The following is a 20,111-nucleotide window of genomic DNA, read 5'->3' on the forward strand; positions in this document are numbered from 1 at the left end:
ATATTTTGTCTGGTAACCACGTTTAGGTAAGACACATACACACACACATACACACTCACGCGTGCGCGCGCACACACACACACACACACACACACACACACACACCACCGCCGCGGCCACCACCACGACCACCACCACCACCATCAATAACACTACCAGAAAAACAAATCTCATTTTCTCATTGTTTGTTGTTGCTGTTGCTAGATATTGCTGCTACCACTGGTCACTGTTACTGTGGCTTTTGGAAATACGGCTCTATTCCTGAATTCTAAACTGTCCTTCTGTGTTTGAGTTATTTCCTCTAGGTTTAAACTCTTAGAAGCTCCATTTGTCTGTGACCTTAATCCCAGGACAAGGAGGAATTATATGTTCATCTTCAATTATTTATTGGAACAGTCAGTCCAATCTCACAATAACGCTTTCAAAATAAGACACAAAGGGGGCGGGTCGTTCCTTCCAAAAGAGTCCATTTTCATTATGTTGACCAGCCTCAAATGCTTTTTTCCCCCTCCTGTGTTCTCTATTACTGAATTAGATTGCATATCTCTGTATCAGTTGCAGATAATGAGAGCTCAGTTTGTCCAGTCCTTCCCTTCCCCCTCACGTCGGTCGCCCCCCGTGACCCCACTTGCACTAGACTCCAGTGTGATCTTATTGAACAGGGTCAAGGGACCACTGATATCGTCCGACCCTTGGGGCAGCTTCTCCAGCAGCACGTCCAAGCGAGTGCCTCTGGTACAGCTGGAATGCTTATGCCTTCTTGGTCATCTGCTCAGCCTCCGCCCGGGGCTCCAGCCACTGGGGCAAAGGCCTTAACCTCCTCACGCATCCACACAAACTCAGCTTCTGCCTCTGCCTGCTTAATCAGTGGGGGCTTCTCAGCCTGGCCTAGGCCCTCCAGCCTGTAGCTCTCAGCTTCCAAGGGCTTCCAAATTCTGGCCTCCATCTCCTTCTCTCGGTGGGTGATCTCCTGCTCCTGCACTTGCTGGGTCCACTCCACCACCTCCACCTGTACCCACTGCTCCTCCATCTCCTAAAACTGATAGGCCAGGTCAGCCTGTGCTCGTTAAGGGTTGACCTGGATGTCACACGTGGCCTTCTTCAGCTCTTGGTCCCTCTGCACTTTGGCCATCTAGATCTCTCTCAGGTACTGAACAGATACCTGCTTGGCTTTGGCCTATCAGATCCTAGCACACCTCTTGACCTCCACTTCCCCAATCTAAGTGTTTTTTTTGGACTTGAGCTGAGATAGTTTTTGTTTGTTTATGGTTTTGTTGGTTTTTGTGTGGTTATTTTCTCGTGAAAGTATGTTACAGAAAAGTGTTTCAATTACACAACTGAGTTGCCAGTATTTAGAGACTGCCAAAAATTTGATTGTAAAATATAAATTCCCCTAACTATATATACATGTTATATATGTACATAATATATATATGTAAAAAATTTCCATTTAAAAAACATTACTCACAGGCACGTTTTACCTAAAAGTCATATTAAATAAAGAGAGCTTCTTTTCTTACTTTTTAGCATTTGCTTCTTAATTAATAATTCCATATTGCTATTTTCTTTTGTTATTTTTGCCAAAATATTCATTCTTTCTAATGCATTTTGTCGTTAGTCTCTTACTGTGTAAATCATCAGGACAACATCGAAAACCATCTTTAATTATTTTTCCTAAGGTAACCAATATTGCATCATTATTATTACTCTTATTATCATTAATGCTGTTGTTACTCATTTTTTATCACCAAGAAAGGAAGTGTAATCAGACAGTGAGTAATTAAAATGTTTTCCCACCTGGACCATATCTAATAACCACAGGCCCAAATGTCCAGCTTCTTTGGGAAGTAAATCATATCAGCTGAGCTACAGCCCAGCATTGTGATATTTTGGCCCCTGATTAAAATCACAGTGACTTCCTTGCAACAGGAAAAGTTTGGTCGTGTGTTATGACTGAAAGTGGGGCATACAAAAGTCCCAATGAGGGTTATTATCTGATCCATTATTATGGCAGGTTTTATGTTAAAAGTTGATTTGTAGGCTAATTTGGAAATTGTTAGAATGGTTTATTTTACCCTGTTATAGAAAAGTGGCCTTGGGCTACTGGAAATTATGAGCATAATATTATCATAGGGAGATAAATTTTGTTTGCCTGAATTCTGTTCTGGCTGATTTTGTGGGTGGATATTAAATTAGTGTCATCTTTTTTCTGGTAAAAAGAATATATGGATATTTTCAGTATCAGTAAAAAGGCAAAAACAATGATTATTAAATGATCAGGTTATTTAATCAATAGACATTCAGATCATATGGACCAGGGGAATCATAATATAGTAATACACTTTAAATTTCCTGGTTTGCATAAATGCCCTTAAACAATTTTATCACTGTAATTAATTACTATAGATGGCTGTCTGTTCCATTAGTAAATATATGCGTATGAAACTTGATTACATATTTCTGCTTAGTATTCCTTTCTAGAATTTCAATACCTATTCATTGTGTGTGTGTTTTTGTTTGTTTTGGTAATATAAGCCAGTTCAGTAGATCCTATAATAAATGAATAAAAAGCTATGTATTTATTAATGTAGTTAGTGGACACAAATTTTGCATTAAAAATTTAATGTAAGACATCTGCTGATGTCTTCCCAGTTAACTTGTTCCAATGAAAAATTTCTAGGCCCCAAAGATCACAGCCAGTTAGAAACCAGAGAACAACTTTTTATATGAATTAGCTCTCAAGTCCTATTTCTAAGCTATATAGCATAGCCTCTGTACATGAAATCAATAAACTTAAAAGAAGAATATTCTTCTCTCATTGGCTAATCATGTAATTTTTGACTTCTACTTTTTTTAGATTGGAGTAATTTACTCCAGGTTTTAATGAAGTTGTGCTAATTATATACAAAAGCTAATTATAACGATCATCAATTGATAGTCTGTCCTGGCCTCTTCAAATTTACTATTGTGTTATATTGTCAGAAACTACGGCTTTCTCTAGTTTTTCATTATAGGGTTTTTCATCATGGAGTGTGTAGTTACTTTATATAAAGGTACAGGGGAAGAAAAAGGAGCAGATCATGCTATTGTGCAAGGTTCTTCTCATATATTAAACTAAAAGGAGACCAAAAATGTGGCAATTTATCTAACACATGGAATGTCCAAAATATAATAATATAATTTAACACCTCAACTGAAGAATAAAAGTATTCAATTCGCTAGAGTAAGCAGTAATATGTTGAACTATCATAAGAAAAATTCCTTGACTGAATTAAAAAAAAAAAAAGGAAAAATTTCAGATTAGTTAAATTGAATTATTTCTGGTTGCAAGTAACAGAAAAATTAAAAAACTAATTAACTAGTGCTGACTAGGGGATTTATTGCTGGAACTAAGAACTTTTAATAAGAAGAACAAGACTTATTTTTTTTAATTAAATTTATTGGGGTTACAATGGTTAGTAAAATTACATAGGTTTCAAGTGTACAATTCTATAATACATCACCTATATATTGCATTGTGTGTTCACCACCCAGAATCAGTTCTCCTTTTATCACCATATATTTGACCCCCTTTACCCTCAAAAAAAGAAAGAAAGAAAAAAGTTTATACCCAGTGGGTAGCACTGTGACTCAACAAAGATGCCAGGAGAATTTATGGGGGAGATTCATGACTTCAAATGCATGACTAGTTTCCCTCTTAAAAATACATTAGCTAAATACTGAACTTGCCTGAAATTCATGACGAAAATCATTAGCAACAGGGCTCTAGAAGCAAACAGGACATGTTGAAGGTGTCACTAAACAAATATCAGAGTTCAAAAACCATTAAAACAATAGATACAGAATACAAAAGAAGATTATAGTTGAAAACTCTGGAAACTCAAAGGTGCATCAAAAGTAAACCTAGATATATAGAAATTGCAATACAGCCTCAACTCAAGCCAGTCTACAATTAATGGGAATAGGCACCACTCCATTTGCCTAGAAGAAAGAAAGGCTAATCATTACCAAAGGAAAATAGTATCATCTGGAGATTCAAAATTCTTTTCACAAAATGTTTAGCATTGCCAAACTTTGCTGAGCATGCACACACACACACACACACACACACACACACACACAAAGGACCACTTGACTAGAAATCAAAGGAAAAAAAAAATAGAATTATACCCACAGGTGATCCAAGTATTAGGGTTACCAAAACAAGGGCTTAAAATGATTCTGATTAATATGTTCCAGAATATACAGAAAAATATGGGGAAAAAATAGGAAATGCATAGGGGCTTTTGCAGTGAATTGGCATCTATAAAATAAATTTAAAAAATCAAGATATTCTAGAATATATGAAATTAAGAATACTAAAATGAATTTAACTGTAGATTATATACAGCTAAATAAATAATAAATAAATAAATAAATAAAGCTGTGAACTGAAATATAAGATAGATCATTTGAAAGTATTCAAAGCAAAACATAAACATAGAAAAAGAGAGAGAGACAGAGATAATTTTTGCAAAATGCAACCTGCCACTCTTCTATTGCTGCCCTTGGTTGACCATGGGCCATCCACATCATCCATCTTAGCCGATAAACTCCTTCTCCAGATCCTCAGGGTGCAGGCCCACAAGATTGCTCTCCAACTTCCATGTCAATCATAAGCCTAGGCTGTTACCTATACTTCTGACTGACTGGCTATATATCACAGGTTCCCCTGACCCCACCTCAGGTTTGATTAATTTGCTAGAGTGGCTCACAGATCTCAGAGAAACATTTTACTTTCTAGATTACCAATTTATTATGAAAGGATGTAATGCAGGAACAGTCAGATGGAAGGCATTCATAGGACAAGGTATGGGGAAAGAGTGTGGAGTTCCCATGTCCTCTCCAAACATGCTACTCTCCCTGAGTGTCCACTTGTTCACCAACCAGTAAGATCCCTGAACCCTGTCATTTTGGGTTTTTATGTTGGATTCATTACATAGGCCTGATTGATTAAATCATTGTCTGTTGGTGATTGAACTCAGTCTCCAGCCCCTCTCTCCCTTCACTCCTTGGATGTCAGGGCGGCAGGACTGAAAGTTCCAATGCTCTGATCCCATGGTTAGCTCTACTGGCATCCAGTCCTTAGAGGCTTTCCACAACATTAACATAACAAAGACACATTTCCAGCCTTCAACACAGGAAATTCCAAGGGTTATAGGAGTTCTGTGCTAGGAACTGGGATGAAGACCAAATACATGTATTTCTTACTATAACTCATAATATCACAGTAATTAAGCCTGAACACCATCTCATCAGGTTATAACAGTACCCTGTAAATTCAGAGACCTATGGGAAGAACAATGAACGCACTCTTCAGTTGTTCCACCAAAAAAAAAAAAAAAAAAAAAAAAGATAAAAGAAAAAATTTAAAAAAGGAAAGAAAAAAAGAAAGAATATGTACTTGCTTGGCTTTCTTCAAAATTGAAATAGAACATGAAAGAAAACTTAGTCAACTTGACAGACTAACAGTCAGTTTTATACTTCAACCTATCATCATGCCTGGCAACAGATGCTATTAAAGGATGCTATTAATTCAAGCCATAAAAAGTGAGCATTTACTTTCCAGAAATCATCTTATTCTCTTAGAGGACTTCAGGGACTCTTACGAGTCGAGATGTCTTGAGACTCCTTTGCCACCTTCTGCCATTCTTTCACTGAAAACCTAATTTCAGGTTTCAAAAATTTGAAAAGTTTCTATTTAGCAGGACAGTAACACAAAGTTCAGACTTGCCCATATCCAACTATAAGCCGTCAATGGTAAACTGCTCCCATGTATAGGCTCATTCATTCTAATTATGCATTCTGGTAGGTGGTACTATTATACCATGGTACAATACCATGGTACAAGGTAATCGATAATTTCATCATAATACTGGTGACTACAGCCATGGTATGAGTTTACCTTCCATATTTCAATTTTAGTAATCTGTTTATGTCTTTGTCTTCCATTGTATTAAGCATCGATATTTATTCCCCAAAAAAGGTTTGTTTTCCACCCCAGGCTATTTAACTTTCGCTATAGCATACAGTCTTGGAACCCCAGCTGGAGATTGATGAAAGGACACTAACCCTCAACTCATTTATCCTCTACTACTACTACCACATTGAAAGACTGAGTTTATCCTCGTCTAATATCTTGTTGTTTTTAAAAAAAATCTTTTTAAATCTTCTTTTACATTATTACATTTAAAGGTATCCAAGACAGTATGAAGGGGGTGGTTTTCCTCCGTCCAGATGGCAGCATTTCATCCAACCCAGCTGCCTCTACCTTCTTACAGCAATCACAGCAATCTTCCCCTTTTTAATGACTATTATTGAGTAAATCATGCATTGCCACTCAGTTTAGCTGTGTCTTATTTTCATTATCATTATTTGTGTGTCAATCATTCTTTTGAATGACTCAAACATTGTTAATATAATTAAAGACAATATGGGAGCCAGTTGGCCCAGGATCTAGTGTGGTCCCTTGCCCTTTTAGCGGTAGGGTTGAATAAAGGGTCCATACATGGAGGGATGGCTATGCACCCAGAATATGGGTTCTACCATTGGTTAGATCAGAGACATATTGTTTGACTTACCTTGTTAGTCATCATTGTGTATTCTATCTTATGTTGCTGGTATAGCTGTTGTTATTGTTGTAACAAATTACCACAAACTTAATGGGTGGAAACAACACAATTTTATTGTCTTACAGTTTTGAGGTCAGAAGACTAAAATAGGTCTTATGGGGCGAAAATCAAGGTGTTGGTACAATTGTATTTCTTCTGGAAGCTCTAGGGGAGAACTCATTGATGTCCCTTTTCTAGTTTCTGGAGGCCACTTCACTCAATTGACCTCTGCTTTAATCATCATATTTCTTTCTGACTCTGACACTTTTGCTTTTCTCTTATAAGCACCCTTATGATTACATTATGCCCTCTCAGATAATCCAGGAAAATCTCAAGTTCCTTAACCATATCAGCAGGTTCTTTTCCCATATAAGGTAACGTGTATACAGATTTAGGAGATTAAGACATGGCAATTGGGAAGGAAAAGCACTATTCTTCTTGCCACCGTTTCAAATATGTCTGAACTTTTTCTTTGTTTAGTTTTCTTTACTTTGCCTTCCTATATCAGGAGATGTGTTATCACTTAAGGGATTGGCAGGAACCAGAAAATAATATTTCATAGTCATTTCCTACTTTTTTTGCCCCCCTTTTTTTCAATCTATCCTGCAATGCACACTCTGCTTTTTATACAGCAGTGGCCGTGGGTTTGGATTAGCAATCAGATTGATGAGAAAAAAAAATAGGTTTCTCTTTATAGCAGGTGTATTTACCTAACAGCTAAAAGAGGATGTTCTTTTCTTCTAAAGGTGAGAGAACCAACACAGCGTAGTCAAAATCTATGATTTCTAGTCATCAATTCCAAAGGCCGAGGTGTTCTGCAGTCTAGATGTGTGTAAACATGAGATGAACATGATCGTTTGAGGAAGAGGTCAGCTAAAAAAATGCCATGGTTTCTCTTCAGTGATTACCCTTAGCTGGTCATAATATTCCCTCAAGGTTAGTTACAAATTCTCAAGGGATACATAACTAATATCTATTCTCTAGTGCAGCTGCATTTTATCATATCTAGTTATGCATTACTTGATAAACTATGTTGACAATGAGATACAGATGCTTAGTTCAATACGTAGCCCTATACTGAATTGGCATTTATCATTGATCCGATACAATCCACTCCCTAATAGTTCATTGAGTTAATATTGCAAGGTGGATTTAATAAAAAATCAAATTCTTAGGTATCCCTAAAACTAGAGGAAAGGCTATCAAACTAGCTATTACCTATTAACCCTTTTCTTCCAGTAATTTTCAATTAGATTTTGGAAATCCATGTCCATTATCATTTCAAATATTGGCGTTCTGTATTACCTCTCTCTCTTCACATTCTTGGATCCAATTACCTGTGTTTGAGACTTCACTGATTTCCATAACACTCTAGTCATATCTCTCTCTCTCTGTCTTTCTCTCTCTCTCTCTCTCTCTCTCTCTCTCCCTCCCCCGCCCCCCAATCTCAGATGTTCTACTGCTGCTTTTACTGATCCTCCTTTCACCAAGAGGTGGGATCTGCATTTCCTCTTATTGAATCTGTGTTGGCCCTGTGGATAGTTCAGACACCTAGAGTACGGCAAAAGGAATACTATATACTTATTGAGAATAAGTCATAAAAAGGATATAGTTTCTACCTACCTCACTTAAGGATCCTTGCTTGTCCTTGGAACCTAACCATCATACTGTGATGAAGTCAACATGGAAATTCCACGTGGACAGACCCAGAGGATAAGTAAATGAGGTTTTCCCCCTGTCAGCCAGCATCTTCCTTTAGAAACATGAATTAGTGAGACTTAGAATGATTCAGTCTCTAGGCTTGGAGTCTTCCCGCTCAGGCACTGCACATCATGGAGCAGAGATAAGCTATCCCCATTGTGGCCTTTCTGAATTCTTAACCCATGTTACTCAGAAGCATGATAAATGATTACTCTATGCTGAAGTAATTTGCTCAGTTTTGAGATAAGCTTTGAAATAATTTGCTACACAGCCACAGTAATTAGAGCAGAGGATAAAGGAATGAAGGCTGGCTGCCTCAACTGGATGAATGTGTACTCCATCTGAATGTGAGGAATAATAAATGGAAAATTATTTGGAAAGGTTTCCTATGTGTTGGTGGAATCATCGGATCATAAAATTCTGTCTCTCCTACATCACAGATATTTGCCATTACCTTGCCAGATTCAATTACACCAGGCTTGGGACTGCACTTATTATCTTGGCAGAAAGGGGACTTCTGTTCAGGACAGTATTTTAATTCATCAGAATAAGAAAACAGTAAGCTGGAGAGTTACTTCTTTTCAGAGACTAAACTAGATCTGATTATATGAGCAGCCAACTTTCTCGTGGAAAAGACAACTCCATTATATTTTATTTTTCTAACCCTATTTTTTCCAGAGACCAAACCAAAAAGGAAACTGGTTCAGCCTATTCGTGAAACTTGCCCTGTGGGTAGCTAGTATGGATGGCTCAATCAGAGACTCCTATTCAGAATGCCAAGTCTGTAAAATGACATGTAATGAATGGGAAATGAGGGGAAATTGTCACAAAAAGTAACAAAGCCCATGAATGGATAATGATGCTAAGAAAGGATACCATCACTCTCTTCAAAGGAACTCATATCAGAATAAGAGAATATTCACAGTTGTTTCTTTCAGTCACAGTGCCAATTCATGGCCAATGCTCAAAGACACCCTTGATTTGTTATCCTGTGAGAAAAATTGAATTAATTCAAACTATGAAATTTACCTGACAAGTATACTTTGATGATTTGAAGGAAAGACATCAATCTGTGTCCTGTGATATTCCGCTTGAATATAGCAGTGTGGGAATTTTCATTTGGGTTACTTTATATATATATATATATATATTATTTTTATAATATTGGTTCTTATTCAGCCTGGAAATAAATCTTCCCTTAGAGCTTGACTGGATTTACTCTGACTGGCATACGACATCTGGTGTACATGTTGCTGTGAATCAGAATGACATTCTGTTCAGGCAATTTCCTGGGTATGAAGAACAGCACATTTCCTGGGGGACACCATTCTAATAGGCAAATACATTATACTTCAATTGCTTCAATGGCACAAGTAGTCAATGGACACAGCACATGAAGTAGCTTAATCAACATGCGCCCCCAATTCATAAGCGGGCCCCGGGGATCTTGGGAGCTAGACCGAATGTGTGGATCCAAAGAGAAATTTATTATCTGGAGGATTGAATGCTACGATGATGACCAGATAAGTCCCAGATGGGGACCCTAATGTCATTCACTTCTGTATAACTGCTCATGTTTGGTAGTCAACCTAGAAAGCTGATGAGGCTAAATGAACTCTTTCAAATATAATATTGCAGGAAGCTCACTGCAAATCTTGGAGAGAGCATGTGCCTTCATTGCAAAAATAACTTGAACATGTTCATTCCATTGTGTTCTGATGTGTTCAAAGGACACACTTAGGAGTGCTGGAGGTTCAGGATAGTGAGGTCCATTTGGGGGAATCCTGTGGTCTGCTTATATAATGTAAAATCATCCCTGTCAGTTGTGCTCTTTAGTACTTCATCCTCTTGACCACCAGTGCATGGAATTACAAAGGAACTTATATTTCCTCTTACACAGTTAGTTGGAACAGTGAGATTAATGATCCACCCAATGGGAGGCAAATGAGTGGCTTTCCCCAGTGATATTTGGGAATCTGTTTCAAAGAAAGTGTGTTCCTTGTAGCTTGTTTATGCCTATACTCCCCAGATAAAATAGAATGTGTAGAGAGCACTGGTCTCTAAGGACTCTGAGTTAGGAAATGTGTATGGGAAAGGCATTTTTTTTTCCCTAACAAGAAATAAAGCAATGACATTAGTATTGACTAATGTATGGTATGCTAATCATTATATTAATACCATTTCAATAACGCTGTATGGGAATTAAAGTATTTATGGTTCAAATGTATAGTTAACTAAGAATAAAAGTCTATGGAAAATATCCCCAAATACATTTTGAATAGTTGATTTAAAATTCAAATTGTTATGATATACATGGAGAAGAGTAACAGAAAGATAAAGAAATAAATGTAGCTTTGGACAAGTAGCACAGTTAAGTGTTCCTGTTAACATCTGTCAAAATTTACAAATAATAGTAGGGAAAGTTGCATGAAAAGTAGTCCAGTGAGTAAAGGACTATCAGAAAATTTGTCAGGGCTATGATCATGTTTAATGTATTTGCGGAGAAAATTCTAATTTTTTAGAAATGTTTTTCCCTTAAGAATTTTTATTTTTTATTTTATTTTATTTTTTATAGTGTATGGATAAATTGTAGCAAGGATAAACTGATATCAAGGATCAGGGTTGGGGTATACTGGAAGAAAATAATTAAAAGAAGGTTCTAAGATTTTTGTTATAACATCAGAATGTGTGAAGGTTTTGCCCATGTTTGAATACTTTGTATAACCTTTACTGATGGAATGACTCAGGGTTGACCTAAATCTACTTTATCTCGTCAAAAGAAAATCTGAACAAAGTCTGTGCCAAACAGAGAACCTATCATTCTTTGTTGGGATTGTTTATTGAGTAATGAGTAACTGAAAATGACAAGATGCATTTTGCCTGGGAAATGGAAGCGAGTCATAGTTCCCTGAGTGGGCTATATCTTTAAGCCAAAATCATCCCATAGTGGATAGCTTTCTGGAGCTGAGACTGTCTACAAACTCTCAGCCTCTCATTTACAATATGAATACTCATTTACAAGATGCAATGACTGGAACATGAGGTGCTATGCACGGGAATCAGGAGGCCATTGCTATGCTGTTACTGAACATTCTTTGCTGTCTCCTCTCCTGCACCTTTCCTTAAACCTCAGTACCTATGGTGTCAGATGAAGCTATTGTTTTTATGAATTATATAGTCAAGCTGAATCTAATACACTGTTAATATGGGAGAATGGGTGGTATGGAGAACAGTCCATGTGATAAAGGTAATCTGCCCGTCATAAACCAAAGAATTAGAAAAATATCAAGACTTATCATAGCAAAATAGTCAGAAATCAAAAGCATCATCTTAAAACTACACAGAAAAAAAAATTCATTACTGTCAAGGAAGCTATGACATGACTGACAGCTGAGTGTGCAAGAATATCCACATGTAATTTAAGTGAACATAGACCATTTATCAAAAGTGATTATATTTGCCTGGCCATAAAGCAAGTGTCAACAAATTTCACAATATTAAAAGTATTTGCAGTATGACGTCCGACCAAATTGACCATAGACTGGCCCATAAACAGGTCTCAACAAGTTTCAAAACATTGAAATCATGCATAATATTATACAGTGTTTCCCTGAAAATAAGACCTAGGAGGAAAATCATCTCTAATGCATCTTTTAGAGCAAAAATTAATATAAGACCCGGTCTTATAGTAAAATAAGACCGGGTCTTATATAATATAACATAACCTAACATAACATAACACTGGGTCTTATATTAATTTTTGCTCCAAAAGACGCATTAGAGCCGATTGTCTGAATAGGTCTTATTTTCAGAGAAACAGGGCATTTTGACATGTAATTTCAAAAAGAGAAGTAAGGGCCAATATTTAATCATTTAATTAAACCAATATGGGGGAATATTTTGACCTGATAATAATCTTTTATTTTTAATTAACATTTGTTGGGTGACCATGGTTAGATGATTAGATAAAGAAGATGACATAAATCAGACAGAAAAAGACAAATACCATATGATCTCACTAATATGTGGAATCTAAAAAAAAAAGAATAAATGAACAAACTAACAGTCTCAGACATAGAAAAAAAACTAAGGGTTGCTAGATGGGAGTGGGGTGGAGATAAAGGGGAAGGTGAGGGGATTAAAAAGCACAATTAGGTAACCACAAGATTGCCATGGGGTTACAAAAGTCAATTTGGGGAATGTAATCAATAATGTTGTAAAGATTTTGTAGGGTATCCGATGGACACTTGTCTTATTAGGGAGACCACGTCAGGGATGACGTAGATGCCTGATCACTCAATTGCTCAATTGTACACCTAAAGCTGAAGCTGAACAATAATGAATTTCAACTATAATTATATATACACATAAAATATACATATATATATATACACAAATACATATACATATATGTGTGTGTATATATGTATACATATACTTATGTATGTATGTATATATGTATATATACATATGCATATATATGTATACATGTATATATACATATATATGCATACTTATATGTGTGTAAATACATATATACATGTGTGTATATATATATATATATTTACAAGAAGTGGAATATAGTATTAGGAATAGAAACAATGGAAATGTAATGGCTGTATGCAATGTCAGAGGGGTAGTAGATTGTGGAAGGGGGTTATCACTTTGTGAGAGATATAAATGATAAATGTCTAACTATCACATTGTTTTGTACACCTGAAACTAATAAAAAAAGTTTTTTAAAAAATAAAGATGTATATATACACAATGGAATACTACTCTGTCATAAGAAAATATGAAATAGTGCCATTTGCAACAATATGGATGGATTTTGAGATTACTATGCTAAGCGAAATAAAATAGGAAAAGTCGAGAACTATGTGACTTCACTGATATGTGGGATGTAAAACTGAAAGCAACAAAGGAACACAACAAAAAAAGAAACAAAACTCATAGACACCGATTAGATTAGTGGTTACCAGAGGGTAAGGGAAAGGCGGGTGGTAGAAGAGGGTAAACAGGGTCAAATATGTGGTGATGGAAAGAGAACTGACTCTGGGTGGTGAACACACAAAGTGATGTATAGATGATGTATTACAGAATTGTACACTTGAAACCTATGTAATTTTACTAACCATTGTCACCCCAATAATATTCTTAAATGAGGTTGTATATTGTGAAAATTAATCAAATTATTTGAAATGTACATTTACAGTATGCAAAGAGTATGGTATTTGTGTATAAACTTACCATTTTAATCTTTTTTAAGTATTTATGAAAACATAAAATAGATTGTAAGGATATTTTTAAGTTCAGTACATATCGTGTCAAAATTATCAATGCCGCAAACATGCTTTTACCCTGAGCTCATTAATTTTTGAAACTTAAATTTTCTTAAAATATAAATTTTTAAATATATAAGTATCTAGTGTGGTGAGACTATTAGTAAACAAATTGTAGCATTAAGTTTAAAAATATAAATGACTCTAAAGAAGTAGAACTTTTTCAGGGATAATAGTATGCTTAATAGTTTCACGTGTTGTAATATAATGGATGATATCAATCACTTAAATTGAAAAATAGCCATCACTTGAATAGATATTAAATCTATTTGATTAAGTTACGAAATAATTACTCTCTTTTTAACTTTTTTATCATGGATTTTTTTTTCTGTCAAACTTAATAGCAAAATAAGTGAGAAAAACAGTAAGATCACTTTTAAGTATAAGCTTTTTCAGAATGATGCAATATGAGAATGATTCTAAAGGACAGTTTTGCTTTGGGGAAGAAAAGTATAGTTTTAAGAAGAGAGGTCAGCAAAATTTCACTAGCTTTGAGAATAGGTGATCAAAAAAGAATCTCAGAAAGTAAAAGATTTATTCTTGTATTTTAGCAGTCTTTGGTTGTTTGGACAATGATGTGGATTCATCAAAAAAGGTTAAGGAGGAAGAGCAAGGTTAGGGTTATTTGAGAGAAAGTGTGGCAATTTTTCAATGCTATAGCACTCTTGTCAGAGAGAAAATTATAGTAAACACCAGCTACACTTTGTAAACACAAGCTACACTTCAACCACTAGGAAGTTATCAACAATTTCACAATCAGTTTTGTTGTGTTTTTAAATTCATTCATTCACATACTCATGCTTATTTATTTAGTTAGATAACATGTCATCCATTCACTTATCTATTTAATTTAGTTACTGTATTTAGTTAGCTTATCTATTTTTGTTAGAGTATTTTAAAGAAAATATCAGCATCATAATATTTAACTAGCTAGAACTAAGTCTCTGAAAGGTAAGAATTTTTGTTTTAACATACATATTATGCCACTATCATATTCAAAATTACTAAAATAATTGTTTAATATCACCTTTACCCAGTTATAATCACAGCTCCTATTGTATTAAAAGAAATGCATGTCTGTTTGAATTAGGATACAAGAAATGGTCTACATATTACAATTCGATGATATATATTTTAAATCATTTTCATTTCTATTAATCACTCTTCTTTCATGTTCTGAAGCCATTCATTTGTTGGAGAATTAGGTCATTGATATTGTAAAAACCCCACTTTATTAATAATAGTCTAGTTAAAAAGTAGAACATTTTACTGAAAGATATAAACATTCATTATGCAACATATTTTTAATGGTGTGTCACAGACCTTTAAAATACTAAAATTATAACAAAGGAGTCTATTGAATTTTACTACAGAATGTTTGTAAAATTGCAGTTATGCACTAATGGCCTCGGAGGACATCAAGGGGACATCTCATGTTAAAACTAAGCTACTGAGATTGAACTAACTACTTGCAATTACTGTTATTACTCAACCAAATAAGTATAATTGTTAACACTGCTGAAGTTAAAAAATATATGAATAAAAATAAAGTATATGAATTAAACTGCTACCATTCACAAAGAAAGGATTATTACTTGTATTAGATAAATTAATATTTAATATAAAAATCAGATTAACAAAAGCAGGGAAATTAGAACATTTACATAATTTTGGAGACAATATTTAGAAAATGTGCAGAATTTTAATTGTAGAAATGTAAAATGTCAGCTTCAAGATAAAATCTTATTACATTACTTAGGAGTCCTCAAAGTTCTGAAAATATTAAACTTTTCCTAGTATGGAAAGTAAGAATATTATAATAGATAGCATAGTACCCAACTATTTTATGGACTTTAAATAAGGTAATCATATAATTTATTGTCTAAATCAGGACATAGATAAATAAATGATTTGTTACCCAGTGATCTTAGAAGGAGGGGATAAATTCACTTAGATTTAAGAAATATTTATAAATTATATTCTTTATTTTCACAGATGTTAAAATAAAGTAAAAAGCTTTATATTACATAAGTCAACCATTTTGACATACAATTAGTGGCATTTAATACATTCAAAATAGCGTGCAACTACCATCTCTACCTAGTTCTGAAACATTTTATTGCCCCAAAAGGAAACCCTGTACCCATTAAGCACTTGCTCCCCATTCCCCTTTCTTCCACCCCCCAGTAACCATTATTTGAGCTTGTAGAAATAGTATGTGTTTTATAGAAATTATTTCTTAACATAGAAAATATTTGAAAGCACATGCATTTAAAATAATTGTAGGTTAAATAGGAAAATATGAATTTTGCAAACTATGTAAAAGATACCACATCATGATGCTTAGCAATATGAGAAAATGCCAAGAATTTCAGTTCAGTTTTATAACAATGCACCACTAAGTGATAAATGATTCATGTTGGCATGCGCATTCATGTATTTTTCTTAAATTTATATATATATATATATATATATATATATATATATATATACACACACACACACACACACACACACACACACACACTAACTAAAATGGGTATAAACTACCAGTCATTTTCATTATTTTCATTAGTAGTTTCTTATTTGATGCCTCCAATAATCATTTTTGGTAATTGTGACACTTTCATTTTTGATATCAGAAATTTTTTTCTGGAACATATCCAAGGATGCACATTTAGAAGGTGGTGAAACAGGGACTAAATTCCAGATACCCCACCTTACATGTAGTGATCTTTGCACTCACTACAGTACATTACGTGTTCATATGTACATATAGTGTATATACCTGTTTGTGTTTTCAAACAGTTTAACCTACAAAGTTAAGTTTAATATGCATATTGATCCATATGAAATATGCAAATAACTACAATAAATGCATCAGCATATGGAACTCCCCATCTCACCACTTTGTTAAATAATTGAAAAATAATGAAAATCTGTATCATAATTTGTGTTGCAATGTTATATTCAAGTGATTCCTTTAAAATTAATGTGGGATTCCTGAAAACATTTGACAACAGTTAACCCTTAGCAGCTATGGAATTGTTAGAATTCAATTGTTGAACATATAATTCAGCAAAAAACAGATCCTTAGAAAAATAACCAAATTCCAAAGCAAGGGGACAAGTATATGTTGATGGGCCCTGGAGAAGAACGATCTGGATAACTAAAAACAACACTAGGAATCAACAGCCATATAAACTTGTCGTGACCAATTTATCTTATTAATTTCATTTGCAAATGCTCTCTCATTCTAATTTCATACTAATGCCAATTAACTTGAAACTCTAAGATCACTAGTGATCTCCATGTTGCTAAATTCAATAACCAACTTTTTAATCTCATGTCCTCATCTTGATTTAAGTATTGTCGATATTTGAAACGGGCCACCTTTCACAGTTGCTTAACATTTGTTCTCTGTGTATGTGTGTTCACTTGCTGGTGGCCCACTTAATGACTTGGCTTCTACCTCAATGTCCATTCCTCATTTTCACTTGATCCCTCTCATTTTTTTGACACCCTAATATTGGAAAACGTGAAGTTCGAGTCCTTGGCTTCTGTTTTTATCTACCTAAACTGACTGTGTTGGTAATTTGACAAATCAATTTATACTTCCAGCCCAGAATTCTTGCCTGAACTTCAGATTTCACATCACCAACATGTACTTAAAATCTCCAGACGGGATCCTAATAGGCATCTCACATTTAACATGTCAGTGCTAAATTACAGCATCTTGTGACATTTTGCTCTCACAGGTATTCCTCATTGGTAATTTTGCAATTCAATTTTCTCCATTGTTCCAGGGGGGAAAAAAAATCTTGATTATCCCTTATTCCATTTTTTACTTGACATCACACTTTAATTTTCACAACAATTCCGCTTGAATCTGCTTTCAAAATATTTTCACTACTGCCCCTCTTGTCCAATCAACATGAACCCTCACCTGGGTTATTGCAATAATCTCATAACAGGTCTTGCTTTTGTTCTTACACACTGAAAGTCTATTTAAGTATACATATATATATATATTTTTCAATTATAGTTGACATACAATATTATATTAGTTTGGGGTATGCAACATGGTGATTAGACACTTATATAATTTTCAAAGTGATGACCCTAATAACACTCACACCCATCTGATAGTCTATTTAAAAAAAATGACGAGGAGTCATAGAGACTTTTTAGAAAAGTTATGCTACATTATGTAGCTCATCTGTTTAATTCTCTGCATGGCTTTCCATTATACTCACAGTAATAACCAAAACTGTATAATGCCCATATATAGTTTAATCCTTGTTTGCCTCTCTGGTCTTATTTCCTAATACTCTCTCACCTTATTCACTCAGTTCCAGACATAGTGAACTCTATTTTTCCTGGACTAAGGCAGGCATCCTTTGTATAGGGTGTTGTGCTTGGCGATTCCTTAGTCTGGTGATTCCTTTCCTTATGTATCTGCATGGCTAAACCCTCAATTACGTCAGTCTTCGTTCAATTTTAATATTCTTAGTGAGGACTTCCTCAGCCAAACCATTTAAAAATACATTCTGTTTCCTAACAATCAACATTATGTATTACCTTTTCAGATAAATTGTTCTCCATGATACTTGTCACCATCTAACATATTCTAATTTTTACTCACTTTTCTATTGTCCATCTCTCTCTACCAGAATGTGATCATCATAAGAACAAGAGGATGTCTTTAATATTCAGTGCTCTATCCCCAGAACCTATATTTTTTATGATGTATAATATACATCAATATATCTTAATGAAAGAATTGGGTCTGTGCATGAAGAATGAAGAAAGTAATAAAGAAAACATCATTAAAGCCATATGCTTCTTTCATAATCTTGTCTAGAATTGATCCATTGTTCAATGAGAATTCTTATTAATATCTTCTTTTGAATTCATTGCATAAAATATAACTAAAATATAGTGATTATTTTAAAATAAACTGGCTCTTATAATAAATCATAAAGGTGTTTTAAATAGTGAAAATATCAATGAAAATGTTTAACTTAATTAATGAAAAAATATATAGCTATTTTGGATGACAGAGCTCATTTTTTAAAGTCTCACAATTTCATAGACACGCATCATGCAGCACCGTTATTATTCTTGATAGCAAACAAAGAGCAATAACACTTCCATTATATGAAAATCAAGGCAATAATAACCACAAATATAAAAGTTTGGAAGTTAGACTAAATACATGATTGTGTCATTGTCTTTCCTGCAGGTATCTCCTCAAACAAAGCCTTAAGAATATATAAAGACTGAGAGTGAAGTTTCTTTGGGAATTATCAACATGTGAAGCCATTTTTAATAATGGGCTCTTATAATCATATTTTTATAATTTTATTTTAAATGTGTAACTTCTTATTCATGAAATCATCCTGAGGAGCAGACTATCTGGGTGGTCATTTTGCAGTAGGGTAACCTTTAATTTCTTTAAACACTGAATACCTGTATATTCCAGGAAATCTTCTGGGTGCTGTGTACACAGCAGTATACCAAACAGTTATGCTTTCTTTGGGGAATATGAAGTTTATACAAAGTATCAGAGAAAATAATGAATGAAGAACAAATATGCAATTATTAGTTGAGAAAAAATATAGTTATAAAAGAGAAACATGGAGTGATCATATAATGATTGGTCGTTCGAGAAGATCTTTTCTATTGAACTGACATAGAAACCAGGACCTAAAGTATGAGCCTAATTACTGAGACAAGATTTGAAGCATGTGTAATGAAGGCACTGAGTGCAGAACGTTTGAAAATACATTGACAGAAATAATTTTGATGTTTTGGAGAAAGTAAAAGTTAGTCTGTATGAATTAACTGAAAAAATATATGTAAACAAATGCATATAAAAGTAGAGTTTGGAGAGGTGGGTAGGTTTTCTATATCATGTAAAATATAAGTATATAGACCATAAAAGTTATCATCCAAACCCAGAGCAATCTTGAGAATATTTTGAATCACCCTAAATAAATATGGGATCATAAGTGCAAACAAAGATTGACCAGGTCAAATTAGAAGCCTACATGTAGGCTGTTATTTAAATTTGATTTTTTTTTTAAGTTGAGAATGTTTTTAGACTTTACATTTAAGGTCTTTCAGCTTACTATGGAGGTCTAAAGTATCGTGAATAAAAATGAGACATCAGACCAGAAGCAAAAGAGTAGGGAGCAGAAAAGTTGTGTGGTAGCAGGAAGAATGCAAAAAAAGACAAGCACTCTTATGTAATGTGGATGCAGCCTGCCAGTGGCATAAAAAATGACTATGATGAGAGATTATCATACTCATATGAGAAGTACGTACAGAAATTATGTTTATTTATATTTCTATATTCACTGAATTTTCTTTCTTACTACGCTGCACTCCTCCATCTCATCCCAATGTGTTTGAT

General features: G+C 34.3%; 1 pseudogene; it reads right to left on the minus strand.

Annotated features, from left to right (window-relative positions):
• Positions 1-572: 572 nt before the first annotated feature.
• Positions 573-6,635, minus strand: LOC117021150 (flotillin-1-like; annotated as a pseudogene).
• Between the last annotated feature and the right edge of the window lie 13,476 nt (positions 6,636-20,111).

This window comes from Rhinolophus ferrumequinum, chromosome 4 (assembly GCF_004115265.2).
Source record: "Rhinolophus ferrumequinum isolate MPI-CBG mRhiFer1 chromosome 4, mRhiFer1_v1.p, whole genome shotgun sequence".
NCBI classification, from domain to species: Eukaryota; Metazoa; Chordata; class Mammalia; order Chiroptera; family Rhinolophidae; genus Rhinolophus; species Rhinolophus ferrumequinum.